Raw genomic sequence first — 22,833 nt, forward strand, 5'->3', positions numbered from 1 at the left:
ATGCAATGAAATGGAGAAACATCCCATGCCTAACAAATATTGTTAAAAAGTCTATACTACCCAAAGCAACCTGTACATGTAATGCAACCCATATCAAAATACCACCAGCATTTTTCACAGAGCTAGAACAAACAATCCCAAAATTTGTATGGAACCACAGAAGACCTGAATAGCCAAAGTAATCTTGAAAAAGAAAAGCAAAACTGGAGGCATCACGGTTCCGGACTTAAAGCTATTTAACAAAGCTGTAGTCATCAAGACAGTATGGTACTGGCACAAAAACAGACACATAGATCAGTGAAACAATAGAAAACCCAGAAATGGACCCATAACCATATGGTCAACTAATCTTTGACAAAGCAGGAAAGAATATCCAATGGAAAAAAGACAGTCTCTTCAACAAATGGTGTTGGAAAAACTGGACAGCAACATGCAAAAGGATGAAATTGGACCACTTTCTTACATCATACACAAAAATAAATTCAAAATGGATGAAAGAACTAAATGTGAGACAAGAAACCATCAAAATCCTAGAGGAGAGCACAAGCAGCAACCTCTTTGACCTCAGCTGTAGCAACTTCTTATTAGATACGTCTCCTGAGGCAAGGGAAACAAAAGCAAAAATGAACTATTGAGGCTTCATCAAAATAAAGTTTCTGCACAGTGAAGAAAACAATCAACAAAACCAAAAGGCAACCTTCAGAATGGGAGAAGATATTTGCAAATGACATATCTGATAAAGGGTAGTATTCAAAATCTATAAAGAACTTATCAAACTCAATACCCAAAAAACAAATAATCCAATTAAGAAATGGGCAGAAGACACGAATAGACATTTTTCTAAAGAAGACATATAGATGACTAACAGATGAAAAGATGCTCAAAATCTCTCATCATCAGGGAAATACTACAATGAGATATCATCTCACACCTGTCAGAGTGGCTAAAATTTAACAACACAGGAAACAACAGATGTTGGTGAGGATGCAGAGAAAGGGGAACCCCTTACACTGTTGGTGGGAATACAAACTGCTGCAGCCACTGTGGAAAACCTTATGGATGTTCCTCTAAAAGTTAAAAATAGAACTATCCCACCATCCAGCAATTGCACCACTGGTATTTACCCAAAGGATACAAAAATACTGATTCAAAGGGATACATGCACCCTGACATTTATAGAGCATTATCAACTATAGCCAAATTACGGAAAGAGCCCAAATGTCCATTCACTGATGAATGCACAAAGAAGAGGTGGTAGATATACACAATGGAATATTACTCAGCCATGGAAAGAATGAAATCTTGCCATTTGCCAAGACATGGATGGAACTAGAGGGTATATTATGCTAAGCTAAGTAAGTCAGTCAGAGAAAGACAAATATCATATGATTTCACTCATATGTGGAACTTTAGAAACAAAAGAGGTGAACACGGGGGAAAAAAAGAGGCAAACCATAAAACAGACTCTTAAATGTAGAGAGCAAAATGCGGGTTGCTGGAGGGAAAGTGAATGGGAAGGGTTAAATGGGTGATGGGGATTAAGGAGGACATTTGTTGTGATGAACACTGGGTTGTTGTATGTAAGTGAATGAATCACAAAATTCTATACCTGAAACTAATATTACACTGTGTATTAACTAACTGGAATTTAAATAAAAACTGGGAACTACAAAAAAATATAAATAAATAAATAATAAATAAATAACTCACTAGTATTTCAAGATCTGAAGAAATGTAATTAACATGGTATGGAGATGGACCTAAGAAAGTATAATTGGGAAACTAAAATGTAAGAGCTTTTTTTGAAGATACAGAATGAATGAACTATTGGAAAATGTGATAAAGTAAATCAATGCCAGGAAAAAGTCAGTGGGATTTACTCTGATAAATATCTGATGCTTATATATTTACAGTATCAGAAATAGAAGCTGAATATAAAAACAATAACAATTTCAAGAATTATAAGAGCAATATTTCCAATTTTTTCCTAATGTGGAAGTCTATAGGAAATATGCACATTCTCAGAAAGAGAAGAATAACTGCATTTAAAAAAAAATGGCATGGAGGGTTTTTAAAAAGTTTAATAGTAAATATTATCCAAGACCAAATTTTTTTTAAAGATTTATTTATTTATTTGAGAGAGAGAGAGGGAGGGACAGGTAGAGAGAGAGTTTTAAGCTGGCTCAATCCCATGACCCTGAAATCCCGACCTGAGCTGAAACCAAGAGTAGGATACTCAACTGACTTCACTCCCTAGGTGCCCCCCAAGACAAAATTTAAAGAGCTCTTGAAAGGAAAAGATACTGATAGATTAACCTAAATCTGGCATTGTGATTTGTTATTGGGTTGTATACAAAAGTATTAGAAATAAATATTCATGTAATTCCCTCCTGAAATCAATTCCAGTAGGTGTCTCATTAATTTTTCCACTTTGCTGGTTTGTTGTTACTTCGTTTTTCTATTTGTGGGTTGTAGATGATGATGTTGTATATATAGGTGTGTAGTTATTAAAAGGATTTTCATAAACCCAACCAGAGATACTCATTTCCACTTAGTCAAGCATGAAGTTATCAGTGCTAGATTTACATTGTTTTCATTGTTTTTGAATAAAAAAAACATGGGGAAATTATCTTCAAAATAGTAGAATGGACAATATAACATATTTAGATGTCAGAAAGTTACATATAGGATGGGAATAAAATGTATTTCCTCTTAAGTCTTTTATCTTCATTAATTTTTCTGGTCTGGCTTTATATAATCAATGTCAAGACCAACAATGTTAAGATTTAGAAGTTCAATGAGAATGGTATTGATTTCTGAGTTGTTTAAAATATCAGTATTAAAATGTTAACTTAAAAAAAATAATATTTCCTTAGCAATTATTACATAAATCTTCTCTGGTATTTTTCTCTTAAGTTCATATCATTGTATCCTTAACATATCCAGAGACAAAAGATTTCCAGTGCATGTTTCTTGAGGATGAAAATTAAATAATTATATATTCTAACATTATGCTTCCTACATATAAAGCTTAAAATAGGTATGATTTAATTAATGATCTGATTGGTAAAATATATTTTATTTTAAGAATTAAAGCTTAAAGGGTGCCTGGTTGGCTCAGTCAGTTCAACGTCTGCCTTCAGCTCAGGTCATGATCCCAGGGTCCTGGGATTGAACCCCGCATCGGGCTCCCTGCTCGGCGGGGAGCCTGCTTCTCCCTCTCCCTCTGCATTCTGTTCCCCTTGCTTGTGCTCTCTCTCTCTCTGTCAAAAAATAAAACCTTTATTTTTTTTAAAGAATTAAAACTTAAAGATCTCTCTAAAGAAATAAATTGAAACATGTTTCATGTACGGAAATTGTTGAATTGCTGTATTGTACACTGAAACTAATATATTAACACTGTATTTTAACTAATGAATTAAAATAAAAACTTAAAAAAGAAACAGGGAAAGTTTTACGGATTAAACATTTTACATTATTGAAAATAATGTAATTACTGGAAATATGTTTGGGTGGAGCAATATATATGTATATCTTTATTATTTATTTCATGTTTCTATATATCTCTGAACTTCTTAGTTAACAGTATATCTCAAGCCTTCACATTGTGGATTAAGATACAGTTACAGCAATGCTATTCCTTGTGTCTGAGAAATTATTTCCTTATCTAGCTCATCTGGTAAAAGAAAATACATGATAAGTCAAGAAATTTAGAATGTGGATGCTAATATATGATAAGCCGAAAATGAGAATAGAAGTGAATTGATGACAAGCTAAAAGTACTTTCTCAGTATATATATTTTTTATATGTTCCAAACTACTACTACTTTGAGGAAATATTTACAAATATGCAACAAGTATTTTATCTCCTAGACCAAATTTATCAACTCACCTAAATCCATTCTAGATTGTTTGAGAAAAAATCACTACACCTACCAAAGGCCAATCTACACAAAGAAGCTTGATCCCAATATCTTTTATTACTTAATGTGGCACTCTAGAAACTTACAGTCTTGCTCTCCAATTGCATGGACTCAACATTTACTAGCTCCCACATATTAAGAGAGGAAAAGAGTGAAAAAGGGAAGGAAAAGGCAACAAAGAAAAAGAAGTCTACCCCATGAAGCCCTAACTCATCTCCATCAAGTGCTCATTTTAAAAATCTTGGTCATATTTGATTCCTAAACTTCATTTCTTCCCCTGCTCAATCTCCTAACTGACCCTTTTTGATATATTATTGAAATATATACCAGTTTTATTAGGTATTACCATTAATTCAGCCACCATCCAGCCAGCCACTATTTCTTCTAGACTAAGCAATTGCAATAGCATCCTAACCTTTCTGCCAACTCCATATGCTCTGTTATCCACTCTCTAAAGAAACCACAGAGAGCATTATTTTATTCTTCAAATTTTCAAATGTTTCCTTGCCTGTTTTAGAATTCTGCATTTGCTGTTCTCTCAGTGTTTCTCCCTTATTTGTGGTTGGATTTTTTTTCTTAGTATTCTAACCTAGCTCAAATGTCTGCTAATTTAAGAAACTTTTTTTCCTGACTATCCTAAATTATTATTTCATCAACCTATATTGGAAAGCATTATTTTAGGTTCTTGTGAACACTTATCATTATTGGAAATTATTTTATTCTACTTTGTCTCTCAAAATACAAGCTTATTTTGAGCAAGTACTTCTCTGTTTTTTTCATGTCTTACATATACACCCTGTAATGATTTTTTTTTTTTAAGATTTTATTTATTTGACAGAGAGACTACAAGCAGGGGGAGGGACGCACAGAGGGAGAGGGAGAAGCAGGCTCCCTGCTCAGCAGGGAGCCCGATGTGGGGCTCGATCCCAGGACCCTGGGATCATGACCTGAGCCGAAGGCAGATGCTTAGCCATCTGAGCCATCCAGGTGCCCCATGAATATTTTTGAATATCTGAATTAATGAATAAATTGATGAATGCATTTAATTTCCTAATAATATTCATAAATTATAAACAAATAAGAAACATTACATTGAAACATTGAAGACTAACTTTGTAAACTATTTCACTTTATTGTTGGTCAGGCATACAATCAAAAATCAAGCAAAAGTTAATAGAACAGAAATTGGAAGTTTTAAAATGAATATATCATACATGAATCATGCTTGAATTGCTCTAGACTAGATCATATCAGTAAGAAAATTAACAGTTCAAAAGTATATGGATTTTATTTATTGCAGTAATATTGATAGACCAATTAAATAAAGCATCTGGCCTCCAAGCATTATATTTATTCATTTATTCATTTATAAGTCAATTCATTTAGTAAATATTTACTGAGTATTCTCATGTTCTAAGTTTTGTGCTGTAGAGAAAGACCCCATTTGAAAAGAGGTAAATATGACATATATCATGAAACTTAAATCAAGCAAGAATTCTAAAAAATATAAAATTCAATAATACTTTTCTTGTAGGAATATATTCACTAATCATAAAAAGTACTAAGAATAAGACGTGAGAAATAAGATTTAAGATTTAATTGTTAATATTTTATCATAAACATCAACATCATCATCACTAGAAGACAGGAAGATGATGAGAATGACTACAGAAGGAATGTTCATAGGGGCTACTTGACTAAACAATGTTTGAAATCCAATCCCAATGTCAAAAGATATAATCCAAATGTATATTAGAGGCATTAAGAACAGAATACACGGTATAGAAACAAAAAAATTATTATTTAAAAGAAAATCAAACTCTTCTAAAACATGGATAAGAAGTACATTGCAAAATTTTGTTATAGGAGACTGTCTTCTCTGATCTAAATGAAGTCATGCTTGACAGAGTGATATTTAAATGCATTTTCTAAATTTCTCTGGGTTAATTATCTGTGAGGTACACTATCTTCCTGAAATAACATCAAAATTTGAAGATGCTGAAGATGCCTCCTCACATTTGTGTCTTCTGTAGTTATCACTGTAATCGCATTGGTAAATGTTAAAAGCTAAGATAGTTTTGTACAAGTCAACAATTCAGAATCAGCCTTTTTGATGAAACGAGTATTCAGTACCTGTCTTTCCATTAAAATATGTTTCATTTATTTGAGGTCATTGCTGCTGAAAGTGTTTATTGCAATAGGTAAGTGTTACAAATGGAATAATACACATTTACTTGATAAAAAGAGTGATTTATATCAGACACTAAGTTTTATGTTTTACAGATCTGGAGCATATGCATCACTGGTAACTTTCATTTTCATTAAATCCCAGGTGATGCCCATGTTCTGATCCATGGACCACACTGAGTAGCAAGGTTTGAAGGAATAAAACTAGTGCTTACATAGGGCGTTCTATTAGTTCTCTATGTTACTACAGGAATTCTCATCTCCTATTTTCTTGTACTTATGGCAAAAATATGCAACTTCTGATCCCACTGGCTTCCCACATCTCAAGGCTTAGGCAATGACTATGTCAAATCTGGTTGCATTACCAAGTGGCCAGTAGAGACAATGGTATTGATCATTTTTCCCATCACTGAGATCAAAAGTGGTGAAAGGATGAATTCTGTGCCTTCCCTGTCCAAGTGATTTTTTTTTGTTTTAATCAGAGAACAACCTACATACACTTTTTGAAAGGAGATGGTAGTTTATTCACATTATGAAAAAGTACAAAAAAGAGGCTAGTTAGTGGTAATGTTCTTTCAAATTTAACTTCTTACCTATGTGAGAAATATATTCACTGTTTACATATTTCACAAACTACTCAATTAGACATTGTTAAAATCTAGAAGAACAAATTGGAGGTCTAACATTAATTTTTATTTTAAAATTATTAATAATATGATTTGTCAAAATAATTACAAAGAAAAAAACTAGGAGAAATGTTGGATCAAATGTGATACTGGGCACATATGAAAGCCAGGAATATACTAACACGAAGAAAAGTAATTTCAAAGAAATAACTAAGGAATTTCTACCATGTCCAAGAAGACAAATATTACTAAATCCACACATAGAGGTACCATATGTGATAACACCAAACACAGAGTAAAATTCTCAACAACAATCAGAGACAAGAGAGAGATTACATATCAACCTAGTATTATCAATTCACTTATGCTAATCTTTAAGAATATAGTAAAATAAAGATCTTTTATGCGAACAAAAATGATAGATTTTACTTAACAGGCCCTCACTTAAAGGATGTAGTGAATTTTTTGCAAAGAAGAGATTGAAACTTACAAAGACTGCATTGGGTTGATGATAGTAAATTTATGAAGTTTTCACTAAATGACATCAAAGAAAACTAGAAATTAATGTTATTTAAACAATTGGAGAGTTTATAGAACTGGGAAAGTATTTTGTACTTATTTGAAGAAATTAATCTGCAATCTGTGGATTGAAAGAAGTATTTTCTATTTTTGTTAAAACAAGTATACAATTTAAATTATTGATAAGTGCAATTTTATAAAAAGTAGCTAGAACAGAGGAATTTCAGAGGAGACAGTTTAGCATGTATTGAATAAATGAGTAAATGGGTACACAAAAACAAAGATACAGATTCCTTAGACACGAGAGAAAAAGGTAGTTGAAGAATAGGAATTTGAAATGAGAAAGGAAACTCAAATGTGTGTTAGAATGGCTAAAATTTGAATTAATTGTCACAAATTGAATAAATACCCATTAGTAATCAGGTAGTCCAACATTCATTCCCCTTCTTTATGAAACTACTGAATTACTGAAATATTTTAGGGGAAGATTTCCAACTGAAACAGTTGTAAGGACCTAACTTATTTAGCATAATATTATCTCTAATGTAATGGCTAGGAAAAAAATGAGCAGCAATTGAATTAATTATGAGGAGATAAGAGAAGATATTAGCAGAAGGCTTCTAAGAAGAAAAGTTATTCCTTTGTGGGTGTGTGTGTATTATAATTGCTTCATACTGTATTTTTGGCATTATATAGAAGTCATCCTTTGCCTCTCCATGGCACTGGTTACATGAACACATAGGGTGATTTCAGTTGTCTTGTGAAGGAGAACAAGCCTTAGGATTATGATGCTATAAAATACAGAGCATCACTGAATTGCTGAATCAAATGTACTTTGATGCTAAACTAGCTCTAGTGGAGCCTCATATAGTTTTGGACTTTGAGTAACCATGTAGATCATAGTTCAACCACTGGCCTGAGTTGGACATAAAGAATGAGCAAAATATGTATTTATTTTAAACCACTAATATTTTGGGTTTATTTGATACTGCAGCATGATCTGAAATTGCCTGATTAATCACAGACATTGGTTTCAGGAGTAGAGTGCCATCTCAACAAATCTAAAATGTGTGACACAAGCTTATTAGTTGGGAATGGAGGAAACGATTTGCAGAAGCTGGAAAAATGCCACTTTTAAGCAGTAGCAGAATATTTGGTAACACCATGTTTCTGAAAATCTTGTGAGGCTGACTGCATGTCCAATTATTTTGTAACTCTAGGGGAAGAGTTTAAAAACAGAACATTAGTGTTTTTTATTGTTATTGACTCAATTTTATCAGGTATTACCAGAAAGAGATAAGTAAAGAATTTGCTGAAAAGCAAAAAATGAAGTGAAGTAAAAACATTCTGGAACTCTGGACCTTGGTGTTACGAGGCTCAAACTGTAGAAGATAATTGATAAGACTTTTAAGAGGCAACACCCTATCAAAACTCAGCATTTTAGAAAAGATAAAAATAAGAGTGTAGCCTTCCCATTTATTTCCAAAATTCCCAGAGGATCCAAGTGCCTCAAGGCAAAGATCAGATTAAGGATATGGAGGACAGTTAAACCTCAAAATTTCATTAACTGGGTTAGAGAAAAATCAGGCTATAGCTTTTCTTCAGAAGCCCAGATTTCTACTTATAAGCTTAAAAGTTAAAGACAGTTTAGAGGTAGAAGGGAGGAATATATGTGTGTTTGTGTGTGTGTGTGTGTATAATGTATATACATATATATAATTATATTTTCATACATCATATATTACATATGCTATATATCAGATATGGAAAATTATATCTTAATAACTGTAGGTATGAATATTTGCTAGCATCACATATATCAATTTTTTTTAATTTTATTTTATTAAATGTTAGTCACCATACAATACATCATTAGTTTTTGATGTAATGATCCATGATTCATTGTTTTCGTATAACACCCAGTGCTCCATGCAGTACGTGCCCTCCTTAATACCCATCACCAGGCTAACCCATCCCCCCACTACCCTCCCCTCTAAAACCCTGTTTGTTTCTCAGAGTCCGTAGTCTCTCGTGGTTCATCTCTCTCTCTGATTTCCCCTCCTTCATTTTTCGCTTCCTTCTCATAATGTCCTCCATGCTATTCCTTATGTTCCACAAATAAGTGAAACCATATGATAATTTACTTTCTCTGTTTGACTTATTTCACTTAGCATATTTTTTTAATGTTTTACTCTAAAACAAGTACAAACCTGGAATAACAATAGTAAAATTTTAAAAATGTTATTTGACACTTTTGCCCCTTCCTTCAAATTCCTCTAATTGGACATGAGTTTAAAAAGTTAAACAGGGGCATCTGGGTGGTGCAGTTGGTTGAGCATCTGACTCTTGGTTTCAGCTCAGGTTGTGATCGGGGTCTGCAGGGTCATGAAATCGAGCCCCACACTGGGCTGCATGCTTAGCACAGAGTTGCCTTGAGCCCCTCTCTCCCTCTTTTTTCCCCCCCCCCCCCCCCCCCCCCGCTCTTTCTGTCTCTGTCTCTGTCTCTCTCTCTCTCTCTCAAATAAATAAATCTTTGAAAAACAAATTTGAACAAATCCAAGATAGGCACATTCCCTCAAGGGAAGCCAAGAAGCATCTCCTTGAGTGTACAGACAGGACCGTAGGAAACAATGCATCATGAAACAAATCCTATAGAGCAGAATTAAGAGTTTTAATCAATAAATATTCACCAACACTATTGTAGGGCCTGCTCATAATGCCTATTTATCAGAATTTCAGAAATGCTATAGTCCTGCGACTATTCAGGGCCTTCTATTCCTCCCTTTCTGATAATGAGAAAGATACAGATATCCAGACCATATTTCATCATTAAATATATTGGGAATTAGTGGAGGAAAAGTAATTTATCCTTTAGTTCATAGTTTGTTCAGTTTAAGAGCCACAGCCAAACCTGCTATTGAACTTAGTAAACAGTACGCCAGCATTCTAGAACTTGAACTGAATAAAGTGACTGATGCATTTTTAGGTTGCTTGGTCTGGGGATGATTGATTGTGTATGATGTGTTAAAAGAAAAAAAATGCACAAGAACATGGATAAACGAGTAATATTCACCAAATAATCTGACTCTCTACATTAACCAGTCTTTTTTCATTTAAGTCCTTTGGCATTGAGTGCCAGTGAAATATGAGGCAACGTGGTTGTATGGTACTCTGAAGCTTATTATCTCCCTGACACAGTGTATGCTGAGGTCACCTATTGACATGCTAGTATCATAATGAATCCATCCATCTGAGTCTCTGGGAGACTTCATAGTATAAAGGACCCTCTCAACCATGGTCCATAGTTCATACACTGGACACACAATTAGGGAGAGAAATGAACACTTAATCCACTGAGAGTTTGGGGAATGAGGTCCCCCATAGCATAACCTAGATTATCTGAATAATAAGCACTTGATTGACTGAAAAATATATACATATTGAAAGACAAATTAGTGATCCATGCCCATGTTCTCTTATGTTCTGAAATCAATCCCTTTTCCTAAACCATGTACATGGATAATCATTGTGTGGGTACTGGTACTGAAATCTGAGAAAAACCATGCTAAATTTAGGCAGAATTGTTAACTAATTGGAATTATGAGCTAATTTAAGATGTGAACTAAATACCAGAATGAAATACAGATGTGACAAAGGATAGCTGGTATTTGCTAGCCTTAAACACCATCAACTCTACCTAATATTTATATTTTATTAGAAATGGCATGATAAAAAATTAATATAAAGCACCACTCTAAAATTTGGAAGATATTAAAAGATAAGTCACCTGAAAAAAAAAAAAACTGTTACCCTAATTCAAATAAAAGAGTCTCCACATTTTTGTTCGTATTTTTATTTTATAAATATATTTTTCATGTTGTCATGTTCATAGAAAATTATTTAAACATAAAGTGTGATTTGTCATATTCCACAAACCAGATATACAATAATTTACATAAATAATATACTTTTTTGGAGCTAAAGGGGTGGCATACAATTGTTCAGCAACATCTATATATAATTTTTCTGAAAATCACTATACAGAAAATGTTCCACATGATTCATATTACGTCCTTAAATTAATTAAAAAATATCACTACTTTTTATGATTATTGTAACATATCAATAAACTGCTTTCTAAAGAATGGAGCTATTCATGATGATACATCTTTTTTAGATTTATTCTTTTTTTGACAATATATTGACATACTTTTGATGATAACATTTCATCGGGTCCTAGTAATCTGAAACTGAGTTCTATTTGTCACTTCTTTGTCTCTTCCTGTCTCTGTCTCTGTTTACACAAACACACACACAAACACACACACAAACACACTCATTGTCTTATCTTTCTCCTTCCTTTCTATCCACTTTCCCTTCTTTCCTTCCTTTCTTCTTTCTCTTCTTTTTTAATTCCTTCCGTCTGTGAATGCAAAAAACCTTATATTCTTTATATATATCTAAAAAAGTATGTCTGCTACATGCTACCAATCCTAAACCTGCTCTAATCCTGATTAATATTATAGTAGTTTCTCAGAAGAAAAAGCCAGGTATATATTTTGTAAACAGTACCTCTTTATATATCCTTAACTATAACAAAACTTACTAGGATTTTTTGTTGTTGTTTTATTTTGTTTTTTCTCTATGTCTCTTAGCTTGTGCTCCTTATAAAATAAGGCTTGGGTTCAGATAATTTAGTTAGAAAAGCAATCACATGTATCAGAAATGGGGGGGGCTGGACAGGAAAAAAAAAAAAAACAGGTCAGTAGAGTCAGGTAATCCAAGAGTAAGCTACTGCTCTCAGTTATCAGGAGGCAAGCCTGCAGATGAACCTCTTAGGAGCTAGGTGAAAGCAGTCCAGTGTCCACTAGATAATTTGGGCTCTTGTCCTCCATTGACTGAGAATTGTCTCAAAGAGTCTAAGCATGTTGTGCATAATAGTAGTGAGTACATACAAAATATATTTAAAACCTGTATATCTTTTTCATTAATGTCTTAAATTAACTCTTGGGAAAATTGAAAATAGTATGTATGACTATGATATAAACTTTGTAAATAAGATGAATAATGTTTTAAGTTGAAAAGATATAGCCAATGAAAAAATTTTTTATACAATATTTCAGAAATATTCTACTTGAAGAAGTCAGAGAAATTAGTGTATCAGTCCTTTCATCGATGATTCAAGGGCTATAGTGGTTTAAACTGATATTTAACATGCTAATAATAAGAGATTTATTACTGTTAATTACCACAGATTTTTTATTTTTTTTATTTTTTGGAAAGAGAGTAGTCTTTTTTTAATCAATTTAAACTAACTTCCTCACAATTTTCCGTTGGCATATTGATTGGCTTGCAGTTTCACTCCTGGTATAGCAAATCAAAATGGCCTAGATCAGAGATTCAGTATAAGTCACTCTTATCTCACATTAGTATGAATAATCCTGTTTGTTTTAATATCAAAGGCAGAGATATCTAATTATGATTCTTAATGTGAAATTATTTGAATTAGAAGAGCAATTAAAGAATTATCCAAACTTGGGGTGCCTGAGTGGCTCAGTCGTTAAGCATCTGCCTTCGGCTCAGGTCATGATCCCAGGGTCCTGGGATCAAGCCCCACATCGGGCTCCCTGCTCAGCGGGAAGCCTGCTTCTCCCTTTCCCACTCCCCTGCCTGTGTTCCCTCTCTTGCTGTGTCTCTCTCTGTCAAATAAATAAAATCTTTAAAAAAAAAAAAAAAAGAATTATCCAAACTCAATATGTATGTTCATTTCCCAGGTTTCTAAAACGAAGTCAGTATGGATAAAAAATTACTGGAGAGATTGGTAACAAAAAATGTTGACTACTTGAAAGGGATTAAATATAGTTAAAGAATAATGTGTATACAATTTGTTGCAAACCAGGTAATACTATGAAGCCCAATTCTGAAGTATGAGACTAGATTTACAAATGATTAATGTGTACAGTAAATCACAAATGATACTCAGTTATGTTTACATAACATAAATGCTGTGTATATACCACTTTCTTTAATATACCTATATATTTTCTGAAACAGGAAATATTAAAATCTCAATTATGAATTTTAAATAATCCCCAATCAGATAAATACTATGTTTGTAAAGTTAAAAATATAGGAGCAAATATAGCTCTTGATATTTAAGTATGAATCTTGACAGAGGACAGGGTGCAAATTATTGCCCTACATCTATTTAGTTGTTAGAATTTTGTGCAGAGTATACAATAGGAAAAGAACCTTGTTTCAGAAGTATTTAATAGATTTTGAATAACATGTTGACTTACCATTTGGAATATGAAAGCAATAAAAGAAAAGTAATAGTTTTCTTCACATAATGAACACATAGTTTTTAACTGTATTTATAGATAAATTCCAATTCTTACTCAAATATTCTTGGACAAGATGCTACCTTTAAACTAATGAACTTAAACATGATGTGCAGTCGGTATATATGGTTTGCATTAAATGTAGTAATGTAGGGTGCAGCATACCAATGGAGAGACAACCACTCTTAGTCTAGTTATGGGCAAGAGTAAGAGATTGATATTCACTATTACTACTATGATTTAATTATTTCCTAGAAGTTACACCAATTCACATTAGAAGAGATAAAAATTTTAATTATCAGCGGTTGACATAATAGTCTACCTTTCAACCTTAGAGAAATCAATTGAAAAGCTATTACACCTAGAAACAAGAATCACTCAAGTGCCTATTTACAAAGTAAAAATACAAAAATCAATATTTATATGTTATTCATCCTTAGATATCAGTTTAAATATCATTCTCCAGACAAAATTTCAAGTAAACTCTGACATTACTTTCACACCTTCCACCTTTCCTTCAAAATGTTATCACCATGGTAATATTATAATGATTTATATAAGGGTTTCATAAAAATTATAAACTTAATATTTCAAAGTACTCAAATAATTTTTTAAATGTGTTTTTAAAGTTTACCTGAAAGAATAATTCAGTGCAAATAGTTAAAAACATTTCTGTAAAGGAAAATGAGAAGTGAATGGTTAACAACCAATCAATTAAGTGTATTACTACCTTCACTACTTAGAATAGTGTGATACTGGCTCAGGAACATAAAAAGATCTCACATATCAAAAACCATTATAGAATTGTAATATATTTACCACATTACATATATATATTATTTACATTATATATTATATAATTTATCACAATTATATAAAATGTGAGTAAATAAGTGAGAAAAGAATACTGCTTTGAATTTCAGTATCTTAATTTTTTAATACAAATTATTTTTCCTTAATATTATAACATTATAAACAGATTTTTCCCAAGCCTATAAATGAAAACAAATAGTTTTAAATAAGATGTCAAATTAAAATATGACATAGTATTCTCATTAATTGAAAATCTAAATTGATATTAAACTCATTCTGGTCAATTTCTACCTGTTTTTGTCAACTCAACATTTTGTGCCTTCTGTCCAGTTATCATTTAAATACCAGCAGTAGTGCTATGAGTTATCACTAGTGTATGGGCAGGAAGTGATTATTCAAAGGTAATGGCAGGTGAAAAGTCAGGACAGAGAGCCAGTATTTCTTGCCATGTTTCACACACACACACACACAAACACACACACACACAGCATGACAGTCCAGGTACTGACCAAGGTCAAAAGCACTATCACCACTTCTCTAACACATACACATTTAAAAACAATTCTCCCCAGAAACTTCTTACCATTTTTTACACATTTTGATTTTTTCTCTGCAATATTCGTAATACATTGATCTTAAGAAAAAAGCCAGTGTTTTTGTGCACATTCAGAACCTTGGCAAGAAAAACATTTTGGCCTTATCTGAAATGAGTATTGCAAAATTTACCTTCTTTGGAAATTACACAGTTTTTTCAATTTGTTTTTCTCCAGTAGGACCTCAAAGATCATTTTAAGTTGCAGTGACACTATTTGTACAGGCTTAAAGCTGTCTTTAGGAACAAAAACCTCTTTTTTTTAAATTTTTTATTAACATATAATGTATTATTTGTTTCAGTGGTACATGTCTGTGATTCATCAGTCTTACACAATTCACAGCGCTCACCATAACACATACCCTCCCCAATGTCCATCACCCAGCCCTCCCCTTCCTCCCACCCCCTTCCACTCCAGCAACCCTGAATTTGTTTCCTGAGATTAAGAGTCTCTTTCAGTTTGTCTCCCACTCTGGTTTTGTCTTGTTTCATTTTTCCCTCCCTTCCCCTATGATCCTCTGTCTTGTTTCTCAAATTCCTCACATCAGTGAGATCACATGATACTTGTCTTTCTCTGATTGACTTATTTCACTTAGCATAATACCCTCTAGTTCCATCCACGTCATTGCAAATGGCAAGATTCCATTTTTTGATGGCTGCATAATATGCCATTGTATATATATACCACATCTTCTTTATCCATTCATCTGTTGATGGACATCTAGGCTCTTTCCATAGTTAGGCTACTGTGGACATTGCTGTTATAAACACTGGGGTGCACGTGCCATTAGGATCACTACATTTGTATCTTTGGGGTAAGTACCCAGTAGTGCAATTGCTGGGTCATAGGGTAGCTCTATTTTCAACTTTTTGAGGAACCTCCATACTGTTTTCCAGAGTGGCTGCACCAGCTTGCATTCCTACCAACAGTGTAGGAGGGTTCCCCTTTCTCCACATCCCTGCCAACATCTGTCGTTTCCTGATTTGTTAATTTTAACCATTCTGACTGCTGTGAGGTGGTATCTCTTTGAGGTTTTGATTTGTATTTCCCTGATGCTGAGTGGTGTTGAGCACTTTTTCATGTGTCTGTTGGCCATTTGGATGTCTTCTTTGCAGAAATGTCTGTTGATGTCTTCTCCCCATTTCTTGTTTGGATTATTTCTTCTTTGGGTGTTGAATTTGATAAGAAGAACCAAAACCTCTTAAAAACTGAGTATGTGCCCCTAGACAGACCTTGGGTGCTCTCAATCTTCATATGTCATTGACAGGCCATGCCACTCACTTTTTTTTTTGCCTTATTTTCTAATATTCAGGCTTTATATAATTTTTCTGATGCACACTTGCACAACCCTATATAGTAAAAAATAAATATATTGAATTATGTAATGGCTTTCAAAGCCTCTGCCTAGAATTAACAAATGCCATTTCTTACCATATTTAATTAGAAAAAGCAAGTCACATGGTCATACCTAACAACAAACATGGTAGGGACATTGCATTTATACTTTGTGCAATTAGAAGCAATAACAATAACAACATAGAGTTGGATGAGCATTAAAGTGAGGTGATAAAGATAAAATGAATTGGTCCTGGTGCTTAACATACACAATATGGGTCTAATATTTTTTGTAGTATTTCATATTTCCTGAATTTGGTTTATTTTATGAATTTTATCAAGGAACCATCATTTTTTGGTTTTGATGCTCTATTTTAAATTTCTTACTTTTTCCTCTTGTTTTATTAAGGTATAATGGACAAATATAACTTGTATATGTTTAAGGTGTATAATCTGATGATTTGATATATATGTACATTGTGAAATGATCACCACAATCAAGAAAATTAATATATCCACCATCTCATATAGTTTTGTGTGTGTGTGTGGTGAGAGCCCTTAAGATGGACCCTCAGCAAATTTAAGCAATACACTATTGTTAATGATAGCCACATTGTTATACATTAGATCTCCAGAAGTTTTTCATTTGCATAACTAAAATTTCATACTCCTTAACCAGTATTTCCCATTCGTCCCTTATTCAGCCACTGACAACCACCTTTTTACTTTCTGCTTCTGTGCTATTTTATTTATTTATTTATTTTATCAACATATATGAATGGATAAAGAAGATGTGGTATATACACACACACACACACACACACACAATGGAATATTATGCAGCCATCAAAAATGGAATTTTGCCATATGCAATGACGTGGATGGAACTAGAGGGTATTATGCTAAGCAAAATAAGTCAATCAGAGAAAGACAAGTATCATATGATCTCACTGATGTAAGGAATTTGAGAAACAAGGCAGAGGATCATAGGGGAAGGGAGGGAAAAATGAAACAAGACAAAACCGGAGTGGGAGACAAACCGTAAGAGACTCTTAATCTCAGGAAACAAACTGAGGGTTGCTGGAGTGGAGGGGGGTGGGAGGGATAGGGCAGCTGGGTGATGGACATTGGGGAGGGTATGTGTTATGGTGAGCGCTGTGAATTGTGTAAGACTGATGAATCACAGACATGTATCCCTGAAACAAATACGACTATTTTAGATTCCATGTATTCCAAATGAGATCATAAAGTATTTGTCTTTCTGTGCATGGCTTATTTCACCTAGCATAATGACTCCCAGCTTCATCCATGTTGTTGAAAATTGCAGGATTTCCTTTTAAAAAATAATTAATTTTTGAGCTATAATTGATATATAATATTATATTAGTTTTATGTGTACTGCTTAATGAGTGCAGATATCTCTTTTAGGTCCTGATTTCATTTTTTTTAATATACCCAGAAATGAGATTGCTGAATAATAAGGTAGTTCTATTTTTAATTTTTTGAGGAATTATTCTGTAAGTGTAAATAACCCTAATGATGCTGTTTTAAAATTTTCTCCATTAGAAATCTGGACTCCAAATGTTTAATTATATCATTTGTGAAATATGACCAAAGTCTTATGGTCTGCTAGTCGGTACCATTAATCCAGAACAACTTGGTGGCAAAGAGATATTAAAATGATAGTCTGACATTATCTTCAAACTTACTAACTCAAGTTCTCTGACCATAGAATCAAGTCATCTATAACTTTATAGTGAATGCAAAGGTATTTATCCATTTACAGACCTAATTAATGATTGTACTTTTTTCCATAGTTTTCCATAATGGCTATACCAATTTACATTCTCACCAATCATATTAAAGCATTCCCTTTTCTCCACATCCTTGCCAACACTTTTCCTCTGTCTTTTTGGTAATAACTATTCTAATAGATGTGAATAGATGTGAAGTGATAGAGCCTTGTGATTTTGATTTGCATTTCCTGATAATTAGTGAAATTGAGCATTTTTTTCAAGTCAGCTGTTTCTTTGTTGATTTTCTGCCTTGGTGATCTATTCATTATTGTAAGTGGGGTATTGAAATCCCCTCATTATGGTATTGCTGTCAAATTCTGCCTTCATATCTAGCAATATTTGCTTTATATATTTAGGTGCTCTGATGTTGGGAGCATATGTACTAATAATTGCTATATCTTCCTATTTTTCCTGATCTTTTTATCATTATATAATTACCTTCTTTGTCTCTAGAGACAGCTTTAGACTAAAGTCTCTTTTCCCTCATAGAATTATAGCTATCCTGGTGATAGCTTTTCAGATTCACAGAACTGATAAGGGAATCTTCGTGATTATGGTCTGTGCTTAGGGACTCTAAAAAATGGGAGTTATTTGGCGTGGGTTAACATATTACCTATTATATACAACTATAAAAATAGCTAATAGGCAGCCTGTGGCTCCTCATATCACCATTGAATTTTGTAGTCCATGTATTTGAGGGTGGTTAGTTTGACAGTCTCTTATATTTACAGTTCTGATTCTTCCAGCTCTATGGAAGGAGATTAAGTATGGTGTTTTTAAAAACCCACAATCATTAATTAGGTCCGTAAATGGATAAATACCTTTGCATTCACTATAAAATTATAGGTGATTTGATTCTATGGTCAGAGAACTTGAGTTTGTAAGTTTGAAGATAATGTCAGACTATCATTTTAATATATCTTTGCCACCAAGTTATCCTGGGTTAATAGTACCAACTAGTAAAACATAAGATTTTGGTCATATTTTACAAATGATACAATTAAACATTTGGAGTCCAGATTTCTAATGGAGAAAATTTTAAAACAGCATCATTAGTGTTTTTTACATTTATAGAAACTAATGGAAGGTTTAAAAATATAACAAATATACAAATTGAAAAATGCATTTCTTTCTCACCATGGATCAAATTTTATGTAGTTTTGTCTCAAATCTTATATCTTAATAAATATTCTTATATTTCTGTTTTATCATGAAAGTTTTTAAATTGTCATGCTGCTTTGAATTTTCTCTCACAGCTTCAAGCTTCACCTGAAAAATAAAACTTTATCTTTAAAAACAAAAACCTTTTATTTCTACTGAGGCTATAAAATGCAGCCTTGCAAAATCATACTTTGTCCAATATTTTATTTACAAATACTGATAGAGTTAGATTGATGGAAAGATAGATACCTACATACATAGATACATAGAGCCCTCCAAAAAACTGATAGCTAAAAATGCATTGCATTTTAAAAACTAAGAATTTGGGGGGATTACAATTTTTGGCTTTTAGTGTCTTACATTTATTTTTCTTGGAACACTTGTCTAAATATTAACAAAAATATTTACTTACTATGACATACACAATTTATGAAAGATAAATTACTATCTCATTTTCTCTTAGAAAAATAATGCTGATTTTCAGATTTTACACTTAATTCATAAATCATATGTGCATCTTTCTATTGAACCAATTATTACAAAGTGCGGATAATGTGGGCTGAATCAAATAAAGGATAAGAATTCTTTATGTGGACCAAGACTGGATTTCAAACCCTCTCTCTACCACAAAAATAATCATCCAATGCATATTATTGGGGAATTTGCCTAACAATCTGAAAAAACATATGAATTTATAACTTCTACTTTATACCAATTACCTGTAACATACTAAGCATGTATTAAACTGCAAATTAAAAAAAAACATTAGAATATTATTGCAAATATATTCTAAACCTAAATGCAGTTGCAGTAATAATAAAAAGACTCATGGAAATACATTTTACTACATACAGTTTTTACATTCTGTACTTGTCATTTATGATAAATATAAAACAATAACTAGAAAATGAGATCAGCAGTCAGAAAACTATGGTCTACAGGCCAATTCCAGTCCATTGTTTTTATTACCTATAAACTTAGAAACTTTTTTTTACATTTTTAAATGTGTTTTTTTTAAGACTTTATTTATTTGTCAGAGAGAGCACCCCTGGGATCATGACCCGAGTTGAAGGCAGATGCTTAATGACTGAGCCACCGAGCCGTCCCACATTTTTTAATGTTATTTAAAAAAGAGGGGGAGCATAACTCACTACTCCTTAAGTGTAAGCTGTGTATACTGACTTCCCTCTAAAGGGTACAATATGGAAATGGGGAAAAGAGCAACTTCACAGTGGAGAAAGCTGACAAACACTACCTTAGCTAAGTAATCAAGGTCAGCATAAACAATCATAAATCATGTAGGTAGTGTGTACCCTTGATATGACACGATGAAAATGGCACTTCACCTCTGTGATCATCCATTCCCAAATCGGTATAACTAGTCTAATAATGAAAAAAATATTAGACAATTTCTACTACAGGAGCATATTTCAAAATACCTCAAACCTTTCAAAGTCATGAAAAACAAGGAAAGTCTGAGGAACTGTCACAGCCAAAGAGGAGCCTAATAAGATTCAACAAGTAATTATGCGTTATCCTGGATGGGATCATGGAGCAGAAAAAGGATATTAGGAAAGACTAAGAGAATGTGAATCATTATGGACTTCAGTTAATAATGTGTCAACATTGGCTCATTAATTATAACAAACCTACCATATTAATATAAGATATTAATAATAGGGAAAATTTTGTGAAGAGGGTATGTGAAATTCTGAATTATCTGCTCAATATTTTCTATGAATCTAAAACAATTCTAAGAAAATAAGCTCTATTAAAAATAATTATTAAAGTAGAACATACAACAGGAGACATATTTGACCCACAAAATCTAAAATGTTTATCATCTGGCCCTTTACAGAAAATGTTTGCTTATATCTGATTTAGATTTTTTTAAATGTTTTTTTATTTAAATTCAATTAATAACATATAATATATTATTGGTTTCAGGGGTACAGGCCTGTGATTCATCAGTCTTATATAATACCCAGTGCGCATTACATCACACGCCCTCCTTAATGTGTGATTTAGATTTTTTAAAATTCTACATTTTTTCTATCAGGTATGATAAATTATAGTGCTATAATAACCCCAAACCTCAGTAATGTAGTGAAATTTAGGTAGAAAAAAATCCTAGTTTTCTCCCCTTAAGTAATACGATTTCAGTCAGGCTCTTTTTTTATTGATCTTACTATAGTATATTAAAATTGTATTTTGAATGTCTGTCTTGCCCACCAGGCAGTCAAATCTTAGGAAGAAGAGACTATGCCTATTTATATCTCCATTACCAAGTGTACTGCCTGGAACATGGAATGGATGAAAAAATATGTAATGAGCAGAACTAAACTCTTTAAATATAACTTTAGGGAAGCATGACTTCTCAGCAGCAGGATGTAAATATATCATCAAGAATTATCATACTGAAATCTGTCTCACCTGTAGTGGAGAAAAGCCTTCAGAGAATGAAATAGAAACAAGTACTGTAGGGGCATCTGGTGGTTCAGTCAATTAAGGGTCTGGCTCTTGATTTCACCTTAGGTCATGATCTCAGGTCATGGAATGAGCCCCACATCAGGCTCTGTGCTCAGCGGGGAGTCGGCTGGAGATTCTCTCTCTCCTTCTCCCTCTTCCCCTCTCACATGCGCTCTCTCTCTCTAAAATAAATAAATAAATCTTTATATAAAAAAAAGAAACAAGTACTGTAGGGAAGAAATTAATTGAGTCAGTTTTACAGAGTGGGTGGAAACCAATTTTTGAAACAGTTAAAAAGACAACTTATTAACTCTGTGACTTTGAGTTGTACTCTTTTCTTTTTTTTTAAAGATTTTGTTTATATATTATGAATTCAGAACTTTATTTTTTTTTAAGATTTTATTTATTTATTTGACAGAGAGAGACACAAGCAGGGGGAGGGGAGAGGGAGAAGCAGGCTTCCCTCAGAGCAGGGAGCCCGATGTAGGGCTCGATCCCAGGACCCTGAGATCATGACCTGAGCCGAAGGCAGATGCTAAACAACTGAGCCACCCAGGCTCTACAAGTTGTACTCTTTTTATGCACCTCATTTTCATCATGTTGTTAACATAAATAACAATATTTACTATATAAAAATGTGATGAATACATGAATTTAATACATGTAATCTCCTCAAGCATGCCTAAGACACAGCAGAAATCAAACTCGTTAATTTTACTACATTGTAAGGCTATGATAATTACTAGTATTTTTATAAAATCTCCAGACTAAGCTAAATATTTGATATTTAATCTTATAATGGGTGGGTGATATTTGTTTAAATAAATTTAAACAATACTTTGACAGAGAAATTACTATATGCAGTCTTACACTTTTACACATAACAGTTTTGCACTATACTAGTATGTTCAAACAAATGTAAACTATAAATATAGTCTTCAAAACATAGAATAATATTATTCTCATGTCATTTGATTTGCTGACATTTATTTCCAAAGAGCATTCTTTTTTATGGAAGAGCTATAGAACCAGAAAAAGAAAGCTTTCTAGTTGTCAGTCATGCCTTCCTC

Source organism: Mirounga leonina, unplaced genomic scaffold, assembly GCF_011800145.1.
Source record: "Mirounga leonina isolate KUSES-001 unplaced genomic scaffold, KU_Mleo_1.0 Mir_127, whole genome shotgun sequence".
NCBI lineage: Eukaryota > Metazoa > Chordata > Mammalia > Carnivora > Phocidae > Mirounga > Mirounga leonina.